We start from the raw sequence: 22,058 nt of genomic DNA, 5'->3' as shown, positions 1-22,058 counted from the left end.
ACACTTAGCACCCTCGTGTAGGCACCCTTTTGCTTACAAATGCAGTGAGTACCAGCAGGCCCCTCTGCCCTTCTAAGAAACATCCAGAGCCAGAAGTCTCTCCCAGTCACTCTGTGTATTCAGACATTAGAGCAACACACTGCACCCTTCCTTTGGAAAGCTAGGTATCCTCAGCTCTCCAACAGCTCCAGGGTTTTAGTTCTCTCACGTCCTACATGCCATGGAGTCTGCCTCATTGCTCTCATTGGAGCAGCACTTAGAAACACAATCTGCTTCGGCTTCCTTCTAGGAAGTATTACCCAAAACCCTGTACTTACTGGAGAAAGGAGGCTTGCATTCCTACTGGAAGGAAAGCACATTTTTTCCTGTTACACAGGAGGACTGTAGAATAGGATTAGCCCGATAGCCCACATAGAGCGTTCCAAGGAAGAGGGAATACGCTACATGCAGAGCACCCTGTGAAGAAAAGTTGATTCAACAAGGGACCAGGGTGTAGCTATAGTCTCTTTTGACTTGTTAGAAATCAGAAGGGTTTCGGCTGCAGGTTCACCGGTAAAGAAGACCTGATGCCACAGACTTGCATTCCCATTTTAAAAGCTCTATCCATGCTGCACTGAAGATACCTAAATAACGCTGTTTTCGACTGGCCTCTAGTCACTGTAGGCAGCCCTCTGGAAAGAAAAGGAGTTTCCTCTAAGGAAATACGATGCTTCCATAGCATGGGTGGGGGCTCATTCTGTCATGCTCTAGAGATACAGGGAAGCTTGACGTGAGAACTTGCCCCAAGCTAAGGCCTGAAGAGCCCTGCTGAAGCGAAAGATTGTAGCAGTTTCCATTAGGTCGTATTCGCAGTTCTGCTTTACTTTAACGTTATTTCACTTATCCAACACTTAGCACCCTCTATATGCACCCTTTTGCCTACAAATGCAGTGAGTACCAGCAGGCCCCTCTGCCCTTCAAAGAAACATCCAGAGGTAGAAGCCCTTCCCAGTCACTCTATGTATTCTGACATTAGAGCAACACAGTTCACTTTTCCTTTGGAAAGCTATATATCCTCGGTTCTCCAGCAGCTCCAGGGTTTTTGTTCTCTCACGTGCTACATTCCATGGAAGTCTGCCTCATTGCCCTCATTGGAGAAGCACTTAGAAACACAATCTGCTTCGCCTTCCTTCTAGGAAGTCTTAACCAAGGACCCTGTACTTACAGGAGAAAGGAGGCTTGCATTCCTACTGGAACGAAAGCACAGTTTTTCCTGTTACACACGAGGACTGCAAAATAGGATTAGCCCAATAGCACACATAGAGCGTTCCAAGGATGAGGGAATTCGCTACATGCAGAGCACCCTGTGAAGAAAAGTTGATTCAGCAAGGGACCAGGGTGTAGCTATAGTCTCTTTTGACTTGTTAGAAATCAGAAGGGTTTCGGCTGCAGGTACACCGGAAAAGAAGACCTGATGGCACAGCCTTGCATTCCCAATTTAAAAGCTCTATCCATGCTGCCCTGAAGATACCTAAATAACACTGTTTTCGACTGGCCTCTAGTCACTGTAGGCAGCCCTCTGGAAAGAAAAGGAGATTTCTCTAAGGAAACACGGTGCTTCCATAGCAAGGGTGGGGGCTCATTCTGTCATGCTCTAGAGCTACAGGGAAGCTTGACGTGAGAACTTGCCCCAAGCTAAGGCCTGAAGAGCCCTGCTGAAGCGAAAGATTGTAGCAGTTTCCATTAGGTCGTATTCGCAGTTCTGCTTTACTTTAACGTTATTTCACTTATCCAACACTTAGCACCCTCGTGTAGGCACCCTTTTGCCTACAAATGCAGTGAGTACCAGCAGGTCCCTCTGCCCTTCTAAGAAACATGCAGAGCCAGAAGTCTCTCCCAGTCACTCTGTGTATTCAGACATTAGAGCAACACACTGCACCCTTCCTTTGGAAAGTTAGGTATCCTCAGCTCTCCAACAGCTCCAGGGTTTTAGTTCTCTCACGTCCTACAGGCCATGGAAGTCTGCCTCATTGCTCTCATTGGAGCAGCACTTAGAAACACAATCTGCTTCGCCTTCCTTCTAGGAAGTCTTACCCAAGGACCCCGTACTTACAGGAGAAAGGAGGCTTGCATTCCTACTGGAACGAAAGCACAGTTTTTCCTGTTACACAGGAGGACTGTAAAATAGGATTAGCCCAATAGCACACATAGAGCGTTCCAAGGAAGAGGGAATACCCTACATGCAGAGCACCCTGTGAAGAAATGTTGATTCAGCAAGGGACCAGGATGTAGCTATAGTCTCTTTTGACTTGTTAAAAATCAGAAGGGTTTCGGCTGCAGGTTCACCGGAAAAGAAGACCTGATGGCACAGCCTTGCATTCCCAATTTAAAAGCTCTATCCATGCTGCCCTGAAGATACCTAAATAACGCTCTTTTCGACTGGCCTCTAGTCACTGTAGGCAGCCCTCTGGAAAGAAAAGGAGTTTCCTCTAAGGAAAGACGGTGCTTCCATAGCATGGGTGGGGGCTCATTCTGTCATGCTCTAGAGCTACATGGAAGCTTGACGTGAGAACTTGCCCCTAGCTAAGGCCTGAAGAGCCCTGCTGAAGCCAAAGCGTGTAGCAGTTTCCATTAGGTCGTATTCGCAGTTCTGCTTTACGTTAACGTTATTTCACTTATCCAACACTTAGCACCCTCGTGTAGGCACCCTTTTGCCTACAAATGCAGTGAGTACCAGCAGGCCCCTCTGCCCTTCTAAGAAACATCCAGAGCCAGAAGTCTCTCCCAGTCACTCTGTGTATTCAGACATTAGAGCAACACACTGCACCCTTCCTTTGGAAAGCTAGGTATCCTCAGCTCTCCAACAGCTCCAGGGTTTTAGTTCTCTCACGTCCTACATGCCATGGAGTCTGCCTCATTGCTCTCATTGGAGCAGCACTTAGAAACACAATCTGCTTCGCCTTCCTTCTAGGAAGTATTACCCAAAACCCTGTACTTACTGGAGAAAGGAGGCTTGCATTCCTACTGGAAGGAAAGCACAGTTTTTCCTGTTACACAGGAGGACTGTAGAATAGGATTAGCCCGATAGCCCACATAGAGCGTTCCAAGGAAGAGGGAATATGCTACATGCAGAGCACCCTGTGAAGAAAAGTTGATTCAACAAGGGACCAGGGTGTAGCTATAGTCTCTTTTGACTTGTTAGAAATCAGAAGGGTTTCGGCTGCAGGTTCACCGGTAAAGAAGACCTGATGCCACAGACTTGCATTCCCATTTTAAAAGCTCTATCCATGCTGCACTGAAGATACCTAAATAACGCTGTTTTCGACTGGCCTCTAGTCACTGTAGGCAGCCCTCTGGAAAGAAAAGGAGTTTCCTCTAAGGAAATACGATGCTTCCATAGCATGGGTGGGGGCTCATTCTGTCATGCTCTAGAGATACAGGGAAGCTTGACGTGAGAACTTGCCCCAAGCTAAGGCCTGAAGAGCCCTGCTGAAGCGAAAGATTGTAGCAGTTTCCATTAGGTCGTATTCGCAGTTCTGCTTTACTTTAACGTTATTTCACTTATCCAACACTTAGCACCCTCTATATGCACCCTTTTGCCTACAAATGCAGTGAGTACCAGCAGGCCCCTCTGCCCTTCAAAGAAACATCCAGAGGTAGAAGCCCTTCCCAGTCACTCTATGTATTCTGACATTAGAGCAACACAGTTCACTTTTCCTTTGGAAAGCTATATATCCTCGGTTCTCCAGCAGCTCCAGGGTTTTTGTTCTCTCACGTGCTACATTCCATGGAAGTCTGCCTCATTGCCCTCATTGGAGAAGCACTTAGAAACACAATCTGCTTCGCCTTCCTTCTAGGAAGTCTTAACCAAGGACCCTGTACTTACAGGAGAAAGGAGGCTTGCATTCCTACTGGAACGAAAGCACAGTTTTTCCTGTTACACACGAGGACTGCAAAATAGGATTAGCCCAATAGCACACATAGAGCGTTCCAAGGATGAGGGAATTCGCTACATGCAGAGCACCCTGTGAAGAAAAGTTGATTCAGCAAGGGACCAGGGTGTAGCTATAGTCTCTTTTGACTTGTTAGAAATCAGAAGGGTTTCGGCTGCAGGTACACCGGAAAAGAAGACCTGATGGCACAGCCTTGCATTCCCAATTTAAAAGCTCTATCCATGCTGCCCTGAAGATACCTAAATAACACTGTTTTCGACTGGCCTCTAGTCACTGTAGGCAGCCCTCTGGAAAGAAAAGGAGATTTCTCTAAGGAAACACGGTGCTTCCATAGCAAGGGTGGGGGCTCATTCTGTCATGCTCTAGAGCTACAGGGAAGCTTGACGTGAGAACTTGCCCCAAGCTAAGGCCTGAAGAGCCCTGCTGAAGCGAAAGATTGTAGCAGTTTCCATTAGGTCGTATTCGCAGTTCTGCTTTACTTTAACGTTATTTCACTTATCCAACACTTAGCACCCTCGTGTAGGCACCCTTTTGCTTACAAATGCAGTGAGTACCAGCAGGCCCCTCTGCCCTTCTAAGAAACATGCAGAGCCGGAAGTCTCTCCCAGTCACTCTGTGTATTCAGACATTAGAGCAACACACTGCACCCTTCCTTTGGAAGCTAGGTATCCTCAGCTCTCCAACAGCTCCAGGGTTTTAGTTCTCTCAGGTCCTACATGCCATGGAAGTCTGCCTCATTGCTCTCATTGGAGCAGCACTTAGAAACACAATCTGCTTCGCCTTCCTTCTAGGAAGTCTTACCCAAGGACCCCGTACTTACAGGAGAAAGGAGGCTTGCATTCCTACTGGAACGAAAGCACAGTTTTTCCTGTTACACAGGAGGACTGTAAAATAGGATTAGCCCAATAGCACACATAGAGCGTTCCAAGGAAGAGGGAATACCCTACATGCAGAGCACCCTGTGAAGAAATGTTGATTCAGCAAGGGACCAGGATGTAGCTATAGTCTCTTTTGACTTGTTAAAAATCAGAAGGGTTTCGGCTGCAGGTTCACCGGAAAAGAAGACCTGATGGCACAGCCTTGCATTCCCAATTTAAAAGCTCTATCCATGCTGCCCTGAAGATACCTAAATAACGCTCTTTTCGACTGGCCTCTAGTCACTGTAGGCAGCCCTCTGGAAAGAAAAGGAGTTTCCTCTAAGGAAAGACGGTGCTTCCATAGCATGGGTGGGGGCTCATTCTGTCATGCTCTAGAGCTACATGGAAGCTTGACGTGAGAACTTGCCCCTAGCTAAGGCCTGAAGAGCCCTGCTGAAGCGAAAGATTGTAGCAGTTTCCATTAGGTCGTATTCGCAGTTCTGCTTTACGTTAACGTTATTTCACTTATCCAACACTTAGCACCCTCGTGTAGGCACCCTTTTGCCTACAAATGCAGTGAGTACCAGCAGGCCCCTCTGCCCTTCTAAGAAACATCCAGAGCCAGAAGTCTCTCCCAGTCACTCTGTGTATTCAGACATTAGAGCAACACACTGCACCCTTCCTTTGGAAAGCTAGGTATCCTCAGCTCTCCAACAGCTCCAGGGTTTTAGTTCTCTCACGTCCTACATGCCATGGAGTCTGCCTCATTGCTCTCATTGGAGCAGCACTTAGAAACACAATCTGCTTCGCCTTCCTTCTAGGAAGTATTACCCAAAACCCTGTACTTACTGGAGAAAGGAGGCTTGCATTCCTACTGGAAGGAAAGCACAGTTTTTCCTGTTACACACGAGGACTGCAAAATAGGATTAGCCCAATAGCACACATAGAGCGTTCCAAGGATGAGGGAATTCGCTACATGCAGAGCACCCTGTGAAGAAAAGTTGATTCAGCAAGGGACCAGGGTGTAGCTATAGTCTCTTTTGACTTGTTAGAAATCAGAAGGGTTTCGGCTGCAGGTACACCGGAAAAGAAGACCTGATGGCACAGCCTTGCATTCCCAATTTAAAAGCTCTATCCATGCTGCCCTGAAGATACCTAAATAACACTGTTTTCGACTGGCCTCTAGTCACTGTAGGCAGCCCTCTGGAAAGAAAAGGAGATTTCTCTAAGGAAACACGGTGCTTCCATAGCAAGGGTGGGGGCTCATTCTGTCATGCTCTAGAGCTACAGGGAAGCTTGACGTGAGAACTTGCCCCAAGCTAAGGCCTGAAGAGCCCTGCTGAAGCGAAAGATTGTAGCAGTTTCCATTAGGTCGTATTCGCAGTTCTGCTTTACTTTAACGTTATTTCACTTATCCAACACTTAGCACCCTCGTGTAGGCACCCTTTTGCTTACAAATGCAGTGAGTACCAGCAGGCCCCTCTGCCCTTCTAAGAAACATGCAGAGCCGGAAGTCTCTCCCAGTCACTCTGTGTATTCAGACATTAGAGCAACACACTGCACCCTTCCTTTGGAAGCTAGGTATCCTCAGCTCTCCAACAGCTCCAGGGTTTTAGTTCTCTCAGGTCCTACATGCCATGGAAGTCTGCCTCATTGCTCTCATTGGAGCAGCACTTAGAAACACAATCTGCTTCGCCTTCCTTCTAGGAAGTCTTACCCAAGGACCCCGTACTTACAGGAGAAAGGAGGCTTGCATTCCTACTGGAACGAAAGCACAGTTTTTCCTGTTACACAGGAGGACTGTAAAATAGGATTAGCCCAATAGCACACATAGAGCGTTCCAAGGAAGAGGGAATACCCTACATGCAGAGCACCCTGTGAAGAAATGTTGATTCAGCAAGGGACCAGGATGTAGCTATAGTCTCTTTTGACTTGTTAAAAATCAGAAGGGTTTCGGCTGCAGGTTCACCGGAAAAGAAGACCTGATGGCACAGCCTTGCATTCCCAATTTAAAAGCTCTATCCATGCTGCCCTGAAGATACCTAAATAACGCTCTTTTCGACTGGCCTCTAGTCACTGTAGGCAGCCCTCTGGAAAGAAAAGGAGTTTCCTCTAAGGAAAGACGGTGCTTCCATAGCATGGGTGGGGGCTCATTCTGTCATGCTCTAGAGCTACATGGAAGCTTGACGTGAGAACTTGCCCCTAGCTAAGGCCTGAAGAGCCCTGCTGAAGCCAAAGCGTGTAGCAGTTTCCATTAGGTCGTATTCGCAGTTCTGCTTTACGTTAACGTTATTTCACTTATCCAACACTTAGCACCCTCGTGTAGGCACCCTTTTGCCTACAAATGCAGTGAGTACCAGCAGGCCCCTCTGCCCTTCTAAGAAACATCCAGAGCCAGAAGTCTCTCCCAGTCACTCTGTGTATTCAGACATTAGAGCAACACACTGCACCCTTCCTTTGGAAAGCTAGGTATCCTCAGCTCTCCAACAGCTCCAGGGTTTTAGTTCTCTCACGTCCTACATGCCATGGAGTCTGCCTCATTGCTCTCATTGGAGCAGCACTTAGAAAAACAATCTGCTTCGCCTTCCTTCTAGGAAGTATTACCCAAAACCCTGTACTTACAGGAGAAAGGAGGCTTGCATTCCTACTGGAAGGAAAGCACAGTTTTTCCTGTTACACAGGAGGACTGTAGAATAGGATTAGCCCGATAGCCCACATAGAGCGTTCCAAGGAAGAGGGAATACGCTACATGCAGAGCACCCTGTGAAGAAAAGTTGATTCAACAAGGGACCAGGGTGTAGCTATAGTCTCTTTTGACTTGTTAGAAATCAGAAGGGTTTCGGCTGCAGGTTCACCGGTAAAGAAGACCTGATGCCACAGACTTGCATTCCCATTTTAAAAGCTCTATCCATGCTGCACTGAAGATACCTAAATAACGCTGTTTTCGACTGGCCTCTAGTCACTGTAGGCAGCCCTCTGGAAAGAAAAGGAGTTTCCTCTAAGGAAATACGATGCTTCCATAGCATGGGTGGGGGCTCATTCTGTCATGCTCTAGAGATACAGGGAAGCTTGACGTGAGAACTTGCCCCAAGCTAAGGCCTGAAGAGCCCTGGTGAAGCGAAAGATTGTAGCAGTTTCCATTAGGTCGTATTCGCAGTTCTGCTTTACTTTAACGTTATTTCACTTATCCAACACTTAGCACCCTCGTGTAGGCACCCTTTTGCTTACAAATGCAGTGAGTACCAGCAGGCCCCTCTGCCCTTCTAAGAAACATGCAGAGCCGGAAGTCTCTCCCAGTCACTCTGTGTATTCAGACATTAGAGCAACACACTGCACCCTTCCTTTGGAAGCTAGGTATCCTCAGCTCTCCAACAGCTCCAGGGTTTTAGTTCTCTCAGGTCCTACATGCCATGGAAGTCTGCCTCATTGCTCTCATTGGAGCAGCACTTAGAAACACAATCTGCTTCGCCTTCCTTCTAGGAAGTCTTACCCAAGGACCCCGTACTTACAGGAGAAAGGAGGCTTGCATTCCTACTGGAACGAAAGCACAGTTTTTCCTGTTACACAGGAGGACTGTAAAATAGGATTAGCCCAATAGCACACATAGAGCGTTCCAAGGAAGAGGGAATACCCTACATGCAGAGCACCCTGTGAAGAAATGTTGATTCAGCAAGGGACCAGGATGTAGCTATAGTCTCTTTTGACTTGTTAAAAATCAGAAGGGTTTCGGCTGCAGGTTCACCGGAAAAGAAGACCTGATGGCACAGCCTTGCATTCCCAATTTAAAAGCTCTATCCATGCTGCCCTGAAGATACCTAAATAACGCTCTTTTCGACTGGCCTCTAGTCACTGTAGGCAGCCCTCTGGAAAGAAAAGGAGTTTCCTCTAAGGAAAGACGGTGCTTCCATAGCATGGGTGGGGGCTCATTCTGTCATGCTCTAGAGCTACAGGGAAGCTTGACATGAGAACTTGCCCCAAGCTAAGGCCTGAAGAGCCCTGCTGAAGCGAAAGATTGTAGCAGTTTCCATTAGGTCGTATTCGCAGTTCTGCTTTACTTTAACGTTATTTCACTTATCCAACACTTAGCACCCTCGTGTAGGCACCCTTTTGCCTACAAATGCAGTGAGTACCAGCAGGTCCCTCTGCCCTTCTAAGAAACATCCAGAGCCAGAAGTCTCTCCCAGTCACTCTGTGTATTCAGACATTAGAGCAACACACTGCACCCTTCCTTTGGAAAGTTAGGTATCCTCAGCTCTCCAACAGCTCCAGGGTTTTAGTTCTCTCACGTCCTACAGGCCATGGAAGTCTGCCTCATTGCTCTCAGTGGAGCAGCACTTAGAAACACAATCTGCTTCGCCTTCCTTCTAGGAAGTATTACCCAAGGACCCTGTACTTACAGGAGAAAGGAGGCTTGCATTCCTACTGGAAGGAAAGCACAGTTTTTCCTGTTACACAGGAGGACTGTAGAATAGGATTAGCCCGATAGCACACAAAGAGCGTTCCAAGGAAGTGGGAATACGCTATATGCAGAGCACCCTGTGAAGAAAAGTTGATTCAGCAAGGGACCAGGGTGTAGCTATAGTCTCTTTTGACTTGTTAGAAATCAGAAGGGTTTCGGCTGCAGGTTCAACGGAAAAGAAGACCTGATGCCACAGACTTGTATTCCCATTTTAAAAGCTCTATCCATGCTGCCCTGAAGATACCTAAATAATGCTGTTTTCGACTGGCCTCTAGTCACTGTAGGCAGCCCTCTGGAAAGAAAAGGAGTTTTCTCTAAGCAAACACGGTGCTTCCATAGCATGGGTGGGGGCTCATTCTGTCATGCTCTAGAGCTACAGGGAAACTTGACCTGAGAACTTGCCCCTACCTAAGGCCTGAAGAGCCCCGCTGAAGCGAGAGCGTGTAGCAGGTTCCATTAGGTCGTATTCGCAGTTCTGCTTTACATTAACGTTTCTTCACTTATCCAGACACTTAGCACCCTCAAGTAGGCACCCTTTGCCTACAAATACAGTGAGTACCAGCAGGCTCCTCTGCCCTTCTAAGAAACATCCAGACCCAGAAGCCTTTCCAAGGCACTGTATATATTCAGAGATTAGGGTAACACACTGCACCTTTCCTTTGGAAATCTAGATGTCCTCAACACTGCAACAGCTCCGGGGATTCTGTGCTCTCACGTCCTACATGCCTTGGAAGTCTGCCTCATGGCCTTCATTGGAGCCGCACATTGAAACACAATCTGCTTCCCCTTCCTTCTACGAAGTCTTACCCAAGGACCCAATACCTACAGGAGAAAGGAAGCTGGAATTCCTACTGGAACCAAAGCACAGTTTTTAGTTTTACACTGCAGGATTTTAGAATAGGCTTAGGACCGATACCACACATAGAGCATTCCAAGGATGAGGGAATTCGCTACATGCAGAACACCCTGTGAAGAAAAGTTGATTCAGCAAGGGACCAGGGTGTAGCTATAGTCTCTTTTGACTTGTTAGAAATCAGAAGGGTTTCGGCTGCAGGTACACCGGAAAAGAAGACCTGATGGCACAGCCTTGCATTCCCAATTTAAAAGCTCTATCCATGCTGCCCTGAAGATACCTAAATAACACTGTTTTCGACTGGCCTCTAGTCACTGTAGGCAGCCCTCTGGAAAGAAAAGGAGATTTCTCTAAGGAAACACGGTGCTTCCATAGCAAGGGTGGGGGCTCATTCTGTCATGCTCTAGAGCTACAGGGAAGCTTGACGTGAGAACTTGCCCCAAGCTAAGGCCTGAAGAGCCCTGCTGAAGCGAAAGATTGTAGCAGTTTCCATTAGGTCGTATTCGCAGTTCTGCTTTACTTTAACGTTATTTCACTTATCCAACACTTAGCACCCTCGTGTAGGCACCCTTTTGCCTACAAATGCAGTGAGTACCAGCAGGTCCCTCTGCCCTTCTAAGAAACATCCAGAGCCAGAAGTCTCTCCCAGTCACTCTGTGTATTCAGACATTAGAGCAACACACTGCACCCTTCCTTTGGAAAGTTAGGTATCCTCAGCTCTCCAACAGCTCCAGGGTTTTAGTTCTCTCACGTCCTACAGGCCATGGAAGTCTGCCTCATTGCTCTCAGTGGAGCAGCACTTAGAAACACAATCTGCTTCGCCTTCCTTCTAGGAAGTATTACCCAAGGACCCTGTACTTACAGGAGAAAGGAGGCTTGCATTCCTACTGGAAGGAAAGCACAGTTTTTCCTGTTACACAGGAGGACTGTATATAGGATTAGCCCGATAGCACACATAGAGCGTTCCAAGGAAGAGGGAATACGCTACATGCAGAGCACCCTGTGAAGAAAAGTTGATTCAGCAAGGGACCAGGGTGTAGCTATAGTCTCTTTAGATTTGATAGAAATCAGAAGGGTTTCGGCTGCAGGTTCACCGGAAAAGAAGACCTGATGGCACAGCCTTGCATTCCCATTTTAAAAGCTCTATCCATGCTGCCCTGAAGATACCTAAATAACGCTCTTTTCGACTGGCCTCTAGTCACTGTAGGCAGCCCTCTGGAAAGAAAGGAGTTTTCTCTAAGGAAACACGGTGCTTCCATAGTATGGTGGGGGCTCATTCTGTCATGCTCTAGAGCTACAGGGAAGCTTGACGTGAGAACTTGCCCCTAGCTAAGGCCTGAAGAGCCGAAGAGCCCTGCTGAAGCCAAAGCGTGTAGCAGTTTCCATTTGGTCGTATTCGCAGTTCTGCTTTACTTTAACGTTATTTCACTTATCCAACACTTAGCACCCTCGTGTAGGCACCCTTTTGCTTACAAATGCAGTGAGTACCAGCAGGCCCCTCTGCCCTTCTAAGAAACATGCAGAGCCGGAAGTCTCTCTCAGTCACTCTGTGTATTCAGACATTAGAGCAACACACTGCACCCTTCCTTTGGAAGCTAGGTATCCTCAGCTCTCCAACAGCTCCAGGGTTTTAGTTCTCTCAGGTCCTACATGCCATGGAATTCTGCCTCATTGCTCTCATTGGAGCAGCACTTAGAAACACAATCTGCTTCGCCTTCCTTCTAGGAAGTCTTACCCAAGGACCCCGTACTTACAGGAGAAAGGAGGCTTGCATTCCTACTGGAACGAAAGCACAATTTTTCCTGTTACACCGGAGGACTGTAAAATAGGATTAGCCCAATAGCACACATAGAGCGTTCCAAGGAAGAGGGAAAACCCTACATGCAGAGCACCCTGTGAAGAAATGTTGATTCAGCAAGGGACCAGGATGTAGCTATAGTCTCTTTTGACTTGATAAAAATCAGAAGGGTTTCGGCTGCAGGTTCACCGGAAAAGAAGACCTGATGGCACAGCCTTGCATTCCCAATTTAAAAGCTCTATCCATGCTGCACTGAAGATACCTAAATAACGCTCTTTTCGACTGGCCTCTAGTCACTGTAGGCAGCCCTCTGGAAAGAAAAGGAGTTTCCTCTAAGGAAAGACGGTGCTTCCATAGCATGGGTGGGGGCTCATTCTGTCATGCTCTAGAGCTACAGGGAAGCTTGACATGAGAACTTGCCCCAAGCTAAGGCCTGAAGAGCCCTGCTGAAGTGAAAGCGTGTAGCAGTTTCCATTAGGTCGTATTCGCAGTTCTGCTTTACTTTAACGTTATTTCACTTACCCAACACTTAGCACCCTCGTGTAGGCACCCTTTTGCCTACAAATGCAGTGAGCACCAGCAGGCCCCTCTGCCCTTCTAAGAAACATCCAGAGCCAGAAGTCTCTGCCAGTCACTCTGTGTATTCAGACATTAGAGCAACACACTGCACCCTTCCTTTGGAAAGCTAGGTATCCTCAGCTCTCCAACAGCTCCAGGGTTTTAGTTCTCTCACTTCCTACATGCCATGGAGTCTGCCTCATTGCTCTCATTGGAGCAGCACTTAGAAACACAATCTGCTTCGCCTTCCTTCTAGGAAGTATTACCCAAGGACCCTGTACTTACAGAGGAAAGGAGGCTTGCATTCCTACTGGAAGGAAAGCACAGTTTTTCCTGTTACACAGGAGGACTGTAGAATAGGATTAGCCCGATAGCACACAAAGAGCGTTCCAAGGAAGTGGGAATACGCTATATGCAGAGCACCCTGTGAAGAAAAGTTGATTCAGCAAGGGACCAGGGTGTAGCTATAGTCTCTTTTGACTTTTTAGAAATCAGAAGGGTTTCGGCTGCAGGTTCAACGGAAAAGAAGACCTGATGCCACAGACTTGCATTCCCATTTTAAAAGCTCTATCCATGCTGCCCTGAAGATACCTACATAACACTGTTTTCGACTGGCCTCTAGTCACTGTAGGCAGCCCTCTGGAAAGAAAAGGAGTTTTCTCTAAGCAAACACGGTGCTTCCATAGCATGGGTGGGGGCTCATTCTGTCATGCTCTAGAGCTACATGGAAGCTTGACGTGAGAACTTGCCCCTAGCTAAGGCCTGAAGAGCCCTGCTGAAGCCAAAGCGTGTAGCAGTTTCCATTAGGTCGTATTCGCAGTTCTGCTTTACGTTAACGTTATTTCACTTATCCAACACTTAGCACCCTCGTGTAGGCACCCTTTTGCTTACAAATGCAGTGAGTACCAGCAGGCCCCTCTGCCCTTCTAAGAAACATCCAGAGCCAGAAGTCTCTCCCAGTCACTCTGTGTATTCAGACATTAGAGCAACACACTGCACCCTTCCTTTGGAAAGCTAGGTATCCTCAGCTCTCCAACAGCTCCAGGGTTTTAGTTCTCTCACGTCCTACATGCCATGGAGTCTGCCTCATTGCTCTCATTGGAGCAGCACTTAGAAACACAATCTGCTTCGGCTTCCTTCTAGGAAGTATTACCCAAAACCCTGTACTTACTGGAGAAAGGAGGCTTGCATTCCTACTGGAAGGAAAGCACATTTTTTCCTGTTACACAGGAGGACTGTAGAATAGGATTAGCCCGATAGCCCACATAGAGCGTTCCAAGGAAGAGGGAATACGCTACATGCAGAGCACCCTGTGAAGAAAAGTTGATTCAACAAGGGACCAGGGTGTAGCTATAGTCTCTTTTGACTTGTTAGAAATCAGAAGGGTTTCGGCTGCAGGTTCACCGGTAAAGAAGACCTGATGCCACAGACTTGCATTCCCATTTTAAAAGCTCTATCCATGCTGCACTGAAGATACCTAAATAACGCTGTTTTCGACTGGCCTCTAGTCACTGTAGGCAGCCCTCTGGAAAGAAAAGGAGTTTCCTCTAAGGAAATACGATGCTTCCATAGCATGGGTGGGGGCTCATTCTGTCATGCTCTAGAGATACAGGGAAGCTTGACGTGAGAACTTGCCCCAAGCTAAGGCCTGAAGAGCCCTGCTGAAGCGAAAGATTGTAGCAGTTTCCATTAGGTCGTATTCGCAGTTCTGCTTTACTTTAACGTTATTTCACTTATCCAACACTTAGCACCCTCTATATGCACCCTTTTGCCTACAAATGCAGTGAGTACCAGCAGGCCCCTCTGCCCTTCAAAGAAACATCCAGAGGTAGAAGCCCTTCCCAGTCACTCTATGTATTCTGACATTAGAGCAACACAGTTCACTTTTCCTTTGGAAAGCTATATATCCTCGGTTCTCCAGCAGCTCCAGGGTTTTTGTTCTCTCACGTGCTACATTCCATGGAAGTCTGCCTCATTGCCCTCATTGGAGAAGCACTTAGAAACACAATCTGCTTCGCCTTCCTTCTAGGAAGTCTTAACCAAGGACCCTGTACTTACAGGAGAAAGGAGGCTTGCATTCCTACTGGAACGAAAGCACAGTTTTTCCTGTTACACACGAGGACTGCAAAATAGGATTAGCCCAATAGCACACATAGAGCGTTCCAAGGATGAGGGAATTCGCTACATGCAGAGCACCCTGTGAAGAAAAGTTGATTCAGCAAGGGACCAGGGTGTAGCTATAGTCTCTTTTGACTTGTTAGAAATCAGAAGGGTTTCGGCTGCAGGTACACCGGAAAAGAAGACCTGATGGCACAGCCTTGCATTCCCAATTTAAAAGCTCTATCCATGCTGCCCTGAAGATACCTAAATAACACTGTTTTCGACTGGCCTCTAGTCACTGTAGGCAGCCCTCTGGAAAGAAAAGGAGATTTCTCTAAGGAAACACGGTGCTTCCATAGCAAGGGTGGGGGCTCATTCTGTCATGCTCTAGAGCTACAGGGAAGCTTGACGTGAGAACTTGCCCCAAGCTAAGGCCTGAAGAGCCCTGCTGAAGCGAAAGATTGTAGCAGTTTCCATTAGGTCGTATTCGCAGTTCTGCTTTACTTTAACGTTATTTCACTTATCCAACACTTAGCACCCTCGTGTAGGCACCCTTTTGCTTACAAATGCAGTGAGTACCAGCAGGCCCCTCTGCCCTTCTAAGAAACATGCAGAGCCGGAAGTCTCTCCCAGTCACTCTGTGTATTCAGACATTAGAGCAACACACTGCACCCTTCCTTTGGAAGCTAGGTATCCTCAGCTCTCCAACAGCTCCAGGGTTTTAGTTCTCTCAGGTCCTACATGCCATGGAAGTCTGCCTCATTGCTCTCATTGGAGCAGCACTTAGAAACACAATCTGCTTCGCCTTCCTTCTAGGAAGTCTTACCCAAGGACCCCGTACTTACAGGAGAAAGGAGGCTTGCATTCCTACTGGAACGAAAGCACAGTTTTTCCTGTTACACAGGAGGACTGTAAAATAGGATTAGCCCAATAGCACACATAGAGCGTTCCAAGGAAGAGGGAATACCCTACATGCAGAGCACCCTGTGAAGAAATGTTGATTCAGCAAGGGACCAGGATGTAGCTATAGTCTCTTTTGACTTGTTAAAAATCAGAAGGGTTTCGGCTGCAGGTTCACCGGAAAAGAAGACCTGATGGCACAGCCTTGCATTCCCAATTTAAAAGCTCTATCCATGCTGCCCTGAAGATACCTAAATAACGCTCTTTTCGACTGGCCTCTAGTCACTGTAGGCAGCCCTCTGGAAAGAAAAGGAGTTTCCTCTAAGGAAAGACGGTGCTTCCATAGCATGGGTGGGGGCTCATTCTGTCATGCTCTAGAGCTACATGGAAGCTTGACGTGAGAACTTGCCCCTAGCTAAGGCCTGAAGAGCCCTGCTGAAGCCAAAGCGTGTAGCAGTTTCCATTAGGTCGTATTCGCAGTTCTGCTTTACGTTAACGTTATTTCACTTATCCAACACTTAGCACCCTCGTGTAGGCACCCTTTTGCCTACAAATGCAGTGAGTACCAGCAGGCCCCTCTGCCCTTCTAAGAAACATCCAGAGCCAGAAGTCTCTCCCAGTCACTCTGTGTATTCAGACATTAGAGCAACACACTGCACCCTTCCTTTGGAAAGCTAGGTATCCTCAGCTCTCCAACAGCTCCAGGGTTTTAGTTCTCTCACGTCCTACATGCCATGGAGTCTGCCTCATTGCTCTCATTGGAGCAGCACTTAGAAACACAATCTGCTTCGCCTTCCTTCTAGGAAGTATTACCCAAAACCCTGTACTTACTGGAGAAAGGAGGCTTCCATTCCTACTGGAAGGAAAGCACAGTTTTTCCTGTTACACAGGAGGACTGTAGAATAGGATTAGCCCGATAGCCCACATAGAGCGTTCCAAGGAAGAGGGAATACGCTACATGCAGAGCACCCTGTGAAGAAAAGTTGATTCAACAAGGGACCAGGGTGTAGCTATAGTCTCTTTTGACTTGTTAGAAATCAGAAGGGTTTCGGCTGCAGGTTCACCGGTAAAGAAGACCTGATGCCACAGACTTGCATTCCCATTTTAAAAGCTCTATCCATGCTGCACTGAAGATACCTAAATAACGCTGTTTTCGACTGGCCTCTAGTCACTGTAGGCAGCCCTCTGGAAAGAAAAGGAGTTTCCTCTAAGGAAATACGATGCTTCCATAGCATGGGTGGGGGCTCATTCTGTCATGCTCTAGAGATACAGGGAAGCTTGACGTGAGAACTTGCCCCAAGCTAAGGCCTGAAGAGCCCTGCTGAAGCGAAAGATTGTAGCAGTTTCCATTAGGTCGTATTCGCAGTTCTGCTTTACTTTAACGTTATTTCACTTATCCAACACTTAGCACCCTCTATATGCACCCTTTTGCCTACAAATGCAGTGAGTACCAGCAGGCCCCTCTGCCCTTCAAAGAAACATCCAGAGGTAGAAGCCCTTCCCAGTCACTCTATGTATTCTGACATTAGAGCAACACAGTTCACTTTTCCTTTGGAAAGCTATATATCCTCGGTTCTCCAGCAGCTCCAGGGTTTTTGTTCTCTCACGTGCTACATTCCATGGAAGTCTGCCTCATTGCCCTCATTGGAGAAGCACTTAGAAACACAATCTGCTTCGCCTTCCTTCTAGGAAGTCTTAACCAAGGACCCTGTACTTACAGGAGAAAGGAGGCTTGCATTCCTACTGGAACGAAAGCACAGTTTTTCCTGTTACACACGAGGACTGCAAAATAGGATTAGCCCAATAGCACACATAGAGCGTTCCAAGGATGAGGGAATTCGCTACATGCAGAGCACCCTGTGAAGAAAAGTTGATTCAGCAAGGGACCAGGGTGTAGCTATAGTCTCTTTTGACTTGTTAGAAATCAGAAGGGTTTCGGCTGCAGGTACACCGGAAAAGAAGACCTGATGGCACAGCCTTGCATTCCCAATTTAAAAGCTCTATCCATGCTGCCCTGAAGATACCTAAATAACACTGTTTTCGACTGGCCTCTAGTCACTGTAGGCAGCCCTCTGGAAAGAAAAGGAGATTTCTCTAAGGAAACACGGTGCTTCCATAGCAAGGGTGGGGGCTCATTCTGTCATGCTCTAGAGCTACAGGGAAGCTTGACGTGAGAACTTGCCCCAAGCTAAGGCCTGAAGAGCCCTGCTGAAGCGAAAGATTGTAGCAGTTTCCATTAGGTCGTATTCGCAGTTCTGCTTTACTTTAACGTTATTTCACTTATCCAACACTTAGCACCCTCGTGTAGGCACCCTTTTGCTTACAAATGCAGTGAGTACCAGCAGGCCCCTCTGCCCTTCTAAGAAACATGCAGAGCCGGAAGTCTCTCCCAGTCACTCTGTGTATTCAGACATTAGAGCAACACACTGCACCCTTCCTTTGGAAGCTAGGTATCCTCAGCTCTCCAACAGCTCCAGGGTTTTAGTTCTCTCAGGTCCTACATGCCATGGAAGTCTGCCTCATTGCTCTCATTGGAGAAGCACTTAGAAACACAATCTGCTTCGCCTTCCTTCTAGGAAGTCTTAACCAAGGACCCCGTACTTACAGGAGAAAGGAGGCTTGCATTCCTACTGGAACGAAAGCACAGTTTTTCCTGTTACACAGGAGGACTGTAAAATAGGATTAGCCCAATAGCACACATAGAGCGTTCCAAGGAAGAGGGAATACCCTACATGCAGAGCACCCTGTGAAGAAATGTTGATTCAGCAAGGGACCAGGATGTAGCTATAGTCTCTTTTGACTTGTTAAAAATCAGAAGGGTTTCGGCTGCAGGTTCACCGGAAAAGAAGACCTGATGGCACAGCCTTGCATTCCCAATTTAAAAGCTCTATCCATGCTGCCCTGAAGATACCTAAATAACGCTCTTTTCGACTGGCCTCTAGTCACTGTAGGCAGCCCTCTGGAAAGAAAAGGAGTTTCCTCTAAGGAAAGACGGTGCTTCCATAGCATGGGTGGGGGCTCATTCTGTCATGCTCTAGAGCTACATGGAAGCTTGACGTGAGAACTTGCCCCTAGCTAAGGCCTGAAGAGCCCTGCTGAAGCGAAAGATTGTAGCAGTTTCCATTAGGTCGTATTCGCAGTTCTGCTTTACGTTAACGTTATTTCACTTATCCAACACTTAGCACCCTCGTGTAGGCACCCTTTTGCCTACAAATGCAGTGAGTACCAGCAGGCCCCTCTGCCCTTCTAAGAAACATCCAGAGCCAGAAGTCTCTCCCAGTCACTCTGTGTATTCAGACATTAGAGCAACACACTGCACCCTTCCTTTGGAAAGCTAGGTATCCTCAGCTCTCCAACAGCTCCAGGGTTTTAGTTCTCTCACGTCCTACATGCCATGGAGTCTGCCTCATTGCTCTCATTGGAGCAGCACTTAGAAACACAATCTGCTTCGCCTTCCTTCTAGGAAGTATTACCCAAAACCCTGTACTTACTGGAGAAAGGAGGCTTGCATTCCTACTGGAAGGAAAGCACAGTTTTTCCTGTTACACACGAGGACTGCAAAATAGGATTAGCCCAATAGCACACATAGAGCGTTCCAAGGATGAGGGAATTCGCTACATGCAGAGCACCCTGTGAAGAAAAGTTGATTCAGCAAGGGACCAGGGTGTAGCTATAGTCTCTTTTGACTTGTTAGAAATCAGAAGGGTTTCGGCTGCAGGTACACCGGAAAAGAAGACCTGATGGCACAGCCTTGCATTCCCAATTTAAAAGCTCTATCCATGCTGCCCTGAAGATACCTAAATAACACTGTTTTCGACTGGCCTCTAGTCACTGTAGGCAGCCCTCTGGAAAGAAAAGGAGATTTCTCTAAGGAAACACGGTGCTTCCATAGCAAGGGTGGGGGCTCATTCTGTCATGCTCTAGAGCTACAGGGAAGCTTGACGTGAGAACTTGCCCCAAGCTAAGGCCTGAAGAGCCCTGCTGAAGCGAAAGATTGTAGCAGTTTCCATTAGGTCGTATTCGCAGTTCTGCTTTACTTTAACGTTATTTCACTTATCCAACACTTAGCACCCTCGTGTAGGCACCCTTTTGCTTACAAATGCAGTGAGTACCAGCAGGCCCCTCTGCCCTTCTAAGAAACATGCAGAGCCGGAAGTCTCTCCCAGTCACTCTGTGTATTCAGACATTAGAGCAACACACTGCACCCTTCCTTTGGAAGCTAGGTATCCTCAGCTCTCCAACAGCTCCAGGGTTTTAGTTCTCTCAGGTCCTACATGCCATGGAAGTCTGCCTCATTGCTCTCATTGGAGCAGCACTTAGAAACACAATCTGCTTCGCCTTCCTTCTAGGAAGTCTTACCCAAGGACCCCGTACTTACAGGAGAAAGGAGGCTTGCATTCCTACTGGAACGAAAGCACAGTTTTTCCTGTTACACAGGAGGACTGTAAAATAGGATTAGCCCAATAGCACACATAGAGCGTTCCAAGGAAGAGGGAATACCCTACATGCAGAGCACCCTGTGAAGAAATGTTGATTCAGCAAGGGACCAGGATGTAGCTATAGTCTCTTTTGACTTGTTAAAAATCAGAAGGGTTTCGGCTGCAGGTTCACCGGAAAAGAAGACCTGATGGCACAGCCTTGCATTCCCAATTTAAAAGCTCTATCCATGCTGCCCTGAAGATACCTAAATAACGCTCTTTTCGACTGGCCTCTAGTCACTGTAGGCAGCCCTCTGGAAAGAAAAGGAGTTTCCTCTAAGGAAAGACGGTGCTTCCATAGCATGGGTGGGGGCTCATTCTGTCATGCTCTAGAGCTACAGGGAAGCTTGACATGAGAACTTGCCCCAAGCTAAGGCCTGAAGAGCCCTGCTGAAGCGAAAGATTGTAGCAGTTTCCATTAGGTCGTATTCGCAGTTCTGCTTTACTTTAACGTTATTTCACTTATCCAACACTTAGCACCCTCGTGTAGGCACCCTTTTGCCTACAAATGCAGTGAGTACCAGCAGGTCCCTCTGCCCTTCTAAGAAACATCCAGAGCCAGAAGTCTCTCCCAGTCACTCTGTGTATTCAGACATTAGAGCAACACACTGCACCCTTCCTTTGGAAAGTTAGGTATCCTCAGCTCTCCAACAGCTCCAGGGTTTTAGTTCTCTCACGTCCTACAGGCCATGGAAGTCTGCCTCATTGCTCTCAGTGGAGCAGCACTTAGAAACACAATCTGCTTCGCCTTCCTTCTAGGAAGTATTACCCAAGGACCCTGTACTTACAGGAGAAAGGAGGCTTGCATTCCTACTGGAAGGAAAGCACAGTTTTTCCTGTTACACAGGAGGACTGTAGAATAGGATTAGCCCGATAGCACACAAAGAGCGTTCCAAGGAAGTGGGAATACGCTATATGCAGAGCACCCTGTGAAGAAAAGTTGATTCAGCAAGGGACCAGGGTGTAGCTATAGTCTCTTTTGACTTGTTAGAAATCAGAAGGGTTTCGGCTGCAGGTTCAACGGAAAAGAAGACCTGATGCCACAGACTTGTATTCCCATTTTAAAAGCTCTATCCATGCTGCCCTGAAGATACCTAAATAATGCTGTTTTCGACTGGCCTCTAGTCACTGTAGGCAGCCCTCTGGAAAGAAAAGGAGTTTTCTCTAAGCAAACACGGTGCTTCCATAGCATGGGTGGGGGCTCATTCTGTCATGCTCTAGAGCTACAGGGAAACTTGACCTGAGAACTTGCCCCTACCTAAGGCCTGAAGAGCCCCGCTGAAGCGAGAGCGTGTAGCAGGTTCCATTAGGTCGTATTCGCAGTTCTGCTTTACATTAACGTTTCTTCACTTATCCAGACACTTAGCACCCTCAAGTAGGCACCCTTTGCCTACAAATACAGTGAGTACCAGCAGGCTCCTCTGCCCTTCTAAGAAACATCCAGACCCAGAAGCCTTTCCAAGGCACTGTATATATTCAGAGATTAGGGTAACACACTGCACCTTTCCTTTGGAAATCTAGATGTCCTCAACACTGCAACAGCTCCGGGGATTCTGTGCTCTCACGTCCTACATGCCTTGGAAGTCTGCCTCATGGCCTTCATTGGAGCCGCACATTGAAACACAATCTGCTTCCCCTTCCTTCTACGAAGTCTTACCCAAGGACCCAATACCTACAGGAGAAAGGAAGCTGGAATTCCTACTGGAACCAAAGCACAGTTTTTAGTTTTACACTGCAGGATTTTAGAATAGGCTTAGGACCGATACCACACATAGAGCATTCCAAGGATGAGGGAATTCGCTACATGCAGAACACCCTGTGAAGAAAAGTTGATTCAGCAAGGGACCAGGGTGTAGCTATAGTCTCTTTTGACTTGTTAGAAATCAGAAGGGTTTCGGCTGCAGGTACACCGGAAAAGAAGACCTGATGGCACAGCCTTGCATTCCCAATTTAAAAGCTCTATCCATGCTGCCCTGAAGATACCTAAATAACACTGTTTTCGACTGGCCTCTAGTCACTGTAGGCAGCCCTCTGGAAAGAAAAGGAGATTTCTCTAAGGAAACACGGTGCTTCCATAGCAAGGGTGGGGGCTCATTCTGTCATGCTCTAGAGCTACAGGGAAG

This window comes from Balaenoptera ricei, chromosome 3 (genome assembly GCF_028023285.1).
Source record: "Balaenoptera ricei isolate mBalRic1 chromosome 3, mBalRic1.hap2, whole genome shotgun sequence".
Classification (NCBI taxonomy): Eukaryota; Metazoa; Chordata; class Mammalia; order Artiodactyla; family Balaenopteridae; genus Balaenoptera; species Balaenoptera ricei.
The sequence above is the reverse complement of the archived record's forward strand: the minus strand, read 5'-3'. Positions refer to the sequence as shown.